The 5,923-nt window shown below is 47.2% G+C and overlaps 1 pseudogene; it reads right to left on the bottom strand.

Annotated features, from left to right (window-relative positions):
* Positions 1-408: 408 nt before the first annotated feature.
* The window catches only part of LOC145655139 (interleukin-1 receptor accessory protein-like 1-B pseudogene), a 19,654-nt pseudogene continuing 14,139 nt past the window's right edge, over positions 409-5,923 (bottom strand).

Raw genomic sequence — 5,923 nt, 5'->3', positions numbered from 1 at the left:
CATTACATCACTTCATTGCGTCATTACTTCATTACATCACTTCATTATATCATTACTCCATTACATCACTTGAGGCTAAGCACAGTGATCTTCGTTACGGAAGCGCATTACTGTGGCGAACACTTAAGGCTACAGGAGCTCAGTTTCCATGGCCACTGTGGGTGAAGTATGCCTTTAATCCCGCCACAAAGAAACTCACGAAATATAGGGCCTTCTATGACATAGAACAGCTTTCTCACATGTGGTAAAGGTTTACTAGGTCTATTAAACTCACGTACACGTATTGGGGTCTGAGTCACTGGGGCTACCTGAGCATGGCAAGGGAGGGAGACGATTCTGCTCTCACTAACCCAGTCACATGTGTCTGCTGTTAAAGCATGTGGAGGTCAGGGGTCACTGGGGTCTTACCGCCATCCACGTCCTCACTGCCGAAGTGGGTCCGGTAGAAGAGCATGAGCTCGATTCTGTAGCACTTATACAGGGTGACCAGGGAGATGAGTAAGAGCAGGATGGCACCCAAACCCCCAGCCAGCTCCACTGTATACATCAGCTCTGCTGGGAGACAGAGGGAGAGAGAGAGAGAGGGAGAGATGGAGAGAGAGAGGGAGACAGGGAGAGGGAGAGAGAGAGAGAGGGAGACAGGGAGAGGGAGAGAGAGAGAGAGGGAGAGATGGAGAGAGAGAGGGAGACGGAGAGGGAGAGAGAGAGAGGGAGAGATGGAGAGAGAGAGGGAGACAGGGAGAGGGAGAGAGAGAGAGGGAGACAGGGAGAGGGAGAGAGAGAGAGGGAGAGATGGAGAGAGAGAGGGAGACAGGGAGAGGGAGAGGGAGACAGGGAGAGAGAGAGAGAGAGAGAGAGAGGGAGAGATGGAGAGAGAGAGGGAGACAGGGAGAGGGAGAGAGAGAGGGAGAGATGGAGAGAGAGAGGGAGACAGGGAGAGGGAGAGAGAGAGGGAGACAGGGAGAGGGAGAGAGAGAGAGAGGGAGAGATGGAGAGAGAGAGGGAGACAGGGAGAGGGAGACAGGGAGAGAGAGAGAGAGAGAGAGAGAGAGAGGGAGAGATGGAGAGAGAGAGGGAGACAGGGAGAGGGAGAGAGGGAGGGAGGGAGAGATGGAGAGAGAGAGGGAGACAGGGAGAGGGAGAGAGGGAGGGAGGGAGAGATGGAGAGAGAGAGGGAGACAGAGAGGGAGGGAGGGAGAGATGGAGAGAGAGAGGGAGACAGGGAGAGGGAGAGATGGAGAGAGAGGGAGAGAGGCAGGGAGAGGGAGAGAGAGACAGAGAGGGAGGGAGAGATGGAGAGAGAGGGAAACAGGGAGAAGGAGAGAGGGAGAGATGGTGAGAGAGAGGGAGACAGAGAGGGAGAGGGAGAGGGAGAGAGAGGGAAAGCGAAAAAGAAGACAAATTTATCTTACTGAGGTTTTACACTATGATATGCAGAACAGACAATTTATCTGAACTACATTTATTGTGTAAAATGAACATTTGACCAAGACAAAACACACAAGCAGACTTCCCCAGGTTGTAAGCTGTTCGAGATTGCACACCCCTTGATGTAAAGCCACAGTCAACCAACAGGACCAAATGATTAGTGTTCAGGCAGCCAGATCCATAGATGATCGAAATCTCCGCCGACCCTAGTTATCCATCAGACCAGTCACCATGACGACGACCTGCAAAAGCTGAGCAAGGGAATGTTCTGGAGTGCGGTGCTATAGAGCACTTGCACTGTGCCACTGCGCTCCACAGGGAGGACAGCAGGAGAGGCGTGAGGGCAGCAGAGGAGGATTTAGGCCATTCTGCCAATTAGAGCTGGTAAAGGCCCATTTGGCCTAGGAGGGGCTCTGCCCGAACAGCTTTGCTGAAAACAATAAACTTCCACAGTGCAAATCCTCTGAAGCACTTAAGGGAAATCGAACCGGCTCTCACTCATCCCTTCAGCTGCAGTTTCATTATAGCGCTCCTGCTAGAATGCTCCAAGCAGCCAGACAGAAGGTAGGAGGTGTGTGTGTGTGTGTGTGTGTGTGTGTGTGTGTGTGTGTGTTTGCTGTGTGTCCAGACACCGTCAAGCTCTGCTGACTTGTGTATCCATGAGCCATTGTTTGACTAACGTTAGATACTCTGGACTGTGTTTGTCTCAAACCATCACGTAAGTGCATCCGAGCACAACACACATGCGCACACACACACACACGCAAACAAGCACACACACACTCTCTCTGTCAACTCAAGATAGATTTATTGCCATATCTTTATGTAGTACAATGTTGCCTATCAATGGAAATGGGAAAATAAATATAGTTTCAGATGATAAATAGTTTATCATATTACAGAGGTGCAAGATCTGAATTAATCAAATTTATAGCAACAATAACAATAGCAATTACAACACCATCACTAATAATAACATATCTGTGGTGTAGAAGAGCCAGCAACAGGAAAGAGTGAAGGCTATCAGAGAATCTGAGGAAGGCCACTAAAGGGACACACACGAGGAGGGTGAACTCCAAAAAACACGGAAAACTACACAAAACAACCTTGGCTAAGTAACACATAACACACAATTTAAGAAGTTCCTAAACCAACAGTAAACATTAGTTTTAATTAGTTTAAAGTCTGTCAGTCTGTGATGAGGCACATGGCATTGTGGGAGTCCACGCTGTGCCCTCCCCCTCTGTCCAACAGTGGTCACACCAACAACAACAACAACAACAATAATAATATCGTTATTATTGTTATTATTATTAATAACAGGCCAATAAGGATTTAACAATATATAATAAGATAGCATGTTCACATATTGCTCAAAGAAGATGATGACGCCATCATCAAGATGAAAGTTCAAAGTTTATTTGTCACGTACACAGTCACACATGGTATAACCGGCAGTGAAATGCTTTTGTAACCGCTCTGTCCGTGGCTGAGGAGAGATGCAGGGAAAGGGAATGTGGTTTAATGAATAAATAAATATGTTATGATGAATGAAGAGGGGATCTATACAATGTACAATTTCCAGTTTTTACAATTTACAATTTAGTTTTTTACAGTTTTTTTATGATGTTATTGTGGACATTATACGCAGCGTAGTCCCAACAGTTGCCCTGATTCAGAGTCCGAATGGCCTGTGGGAAGAAGCTCCTCTTCAGTCTCTCTGTGTTGGTCTTCAGGGAACAAAAGTGCTTCCCTGACCTCAACAGAGAGAAGAGCCTATTGTTGGGATGGGTGGGATCCCTCACAATCCTCCTGGCCTTGATCTGGCACCGCTTGTAGTAGATGGTCTGCAGGTCAGGAGGTTCCGTATGCGTGATGCGCTCTGCTGAATGCACCACGCTCTGGAGTGCTTGTCTGTCCTGCTTGGTGCAGTTCACAAACCAGACTGTAATGTTTCCCATGAGGATGCTCTCAATAGTGCAGGTGTAGAAGTTCCGCAGCACCTTGAATGGCAGTCTGAAGTCTCTTAGGCGTCTGAGGTGGTAAAGACGCTGAAGAGCCTTCTTTGCCAGGGAGTTGCTGTGGCAGGACCAGGACAGGTCCTGCGAGATGTGAACTCCAAAGTACCTGAAACTGTCTACTCTCCCCACCATGGTCACATTAATCCTAACAGGTTGGTAGTGCTGCTTCTGCTTCTTGCTGCTGTCCACAATCAACTCCTTTGTCTTGCTAATGTTTAGGAGGAGATTATTTCCCTGGCACCGTTTCTCCAGGTGTTTAATCTCCTCCAGGTAGGCCCTCTCGTTGTTGTCCGAGATTAGGCCCATGATAATGGTATCGTCAGCAAACTTGACAATGGTGGTAGAGCTGGAAGTGGCCACGCAGTCATTGATGTACAGTGAGTAGAGCAGGGGGCTTAGGACACTACCCTGGGGAGCTCCAGTGCTGAGGGTGAGGGTGGATGAGACACAGATGTCGTCTTTTAACGCAATGTTTCTCTGATACTGGTCTTTAAATGCAGTGTTTCTCTGAGACTGGTCTTTAAACACAGTGTTTCTCTGAGACTGGTCTTTAAATGCATTCAGAAATGTAGTTTATCTTTTTTCTCTGTTTATTGACAGAAAATCGGCCTAATTCCTCCCCGCTTGCATCAGTGGGTGTTCTCCAGCAGGTCCAGGTGCTGCTGGAAGCCCTGTGCGAGGGGCGACAGAAGCACCAGGTCACCTGCATAGAGCGAGAATTTAACCTGCCGATCTTGTAGGATGAAGGTCAGAATTCTTTAAAATGCTACTAAATACCTTCTGGTTACTGCTCACACAAATGCCTTTGATGGTTAGGGTCTAATTTGTCTCCACTCTAGTGAGCTGGGATTATAAGACCCTGGCTCTAGACATCAGGAAAACAGCCTGCACTCAGGACGAGGTTGAATCATTTGAGCACCACCCTCTATAGCACGGGTGTGCTGTGTTTAAGCATCTCATTTCAAGGTCACAAGCTTCTTTTGACTTCAGGTGTTTAAGATTCTGGTTTGAGTTCAGGTATTTAAGATTTCCCGTATTTATGCACATGTCACAGTTGGGCTCAGCGTGAAGCCCACACGACCTGCTCAGGCTCAGCGTGAAGCCCACACAACCTGCTCAAGCTCAGTGTGAAGCCCACACGACCTGGTCGGGCTCAGCGTGAAACGCACTTAACATGCACAAGCTCAGCATGAAGCACTGTCTGGGGTTTAGTGGAGTATGTGATAGGCTGGGGCTGTGTGTGTTTAGGGTTTAATGTAATATGATAGAGTCAGGGTGAGGTTCTGAGTGTCTAGGGTTTAGTATATTTTATGATAGTCAGGCTGGGGTCTTCAGTGTCTTGGGTTTAGTGTAGTATGTGATAGTAAACTTACAGTGCTTACATACTGCATCTCTGTCGAGTGAAAGATAAGGCTGTTCTTGATTCTCTTCACCTCCTCAAGGCAGGCTTGTTGTTGGGTGTGGTTCCAGTGATAGATGATGTTTTCTTTTATTTTATATTTCCTTGTCCATTTTTGATCCAAAATTTATAATTGTGGTTATCTAATCTAATACTGATGTGGTGGAACGGTCTGTTCCATTTTTAAAACGAAATTTAGATTTTTCAAGAGATCATGCCAACATTGGCTGCACTCTGACTGCCCCCCCCTCTCTTTCTTTATCTCTCACTCCCTCACTCTCCCCTCTATCCCTCCCAGTCTCTTTCTCTCTCTCTATGGGTGAGTAAGACAGATTATCTATGGACTGGTAGGGTTGTACCTCACTTATGTGCCAATAGATTTGACAAAGCAACTTGTACTCTTGCAATTCATCATTCCTCCTTCTCCCTCTCCCTCTGTCTCCCTCTCCCTCCCTCTCTCTCCTTTTCTCTCCCTTTCCTGAAAGCGAAGCGCCCGTTTTGGGTGGGTTTGGTGTCATGTCTCTGTGTCAGAACTGACATTTGAATGGAAGGCTGTTGAAGAGTCATCCACCCTGCTCCCCTGCTTGGTGCCGCTCTGGGAATCGGGCAAGGGGGCTGTCTCGGGTAGAGGCTGGAAGATGGATGGGAATCTCCAGGCTGTGTGTCAGTGATGGGAAAGTCATGGCCTGTTTTGCTGTTTCAACACAAACTTGAAGCTCACAGCGCAGAAAGAGTCACATAGTGAGAGATGAATGCTGTGATAATTTACTTCATTATTTTGCTGATGTTTCTTAAAGGCAGTGTGTCTTGATTGGTGCTAGGAACACAACTTGAAGGAAATTGAATAATCTCAAACCAAACAGCAACCTTGATACATATTCCTGCATAAAGGCAGGTATAGAGAGTTAGATAATATAACAACACACATACACCCTCTCTCTGCACTGTAGCATTAAGCCAATAAACCTAAGAACATCTCTGCTGTAGGGGACTCAAGGCCATTGCTTACTGGCATTTTGCTTTATACCCACACAGAGAGCACAGGCCATTAGAGCCAGACACCTCACCCACGCCA

Source organism: Electrophorus electricus, unplaced genomic scaffold (genome assembly GCF_041902795.1).
Source record: "Electrophorus electricus isolate QZ-2024a unplaced genomic scaffold, ASM4190279v1 Scaffold184, whole genome shotgun sequence".
Lineage (NCBI taxonomy): Eukaryota > Metazoa > Chordata > Actinopteri > Gymnotiformes > Gymnotidae > Electrophorus > Electrophorus electricus.
This window is presented reverse-complemented; position numbering and strand designations above follow the sequence as displayed.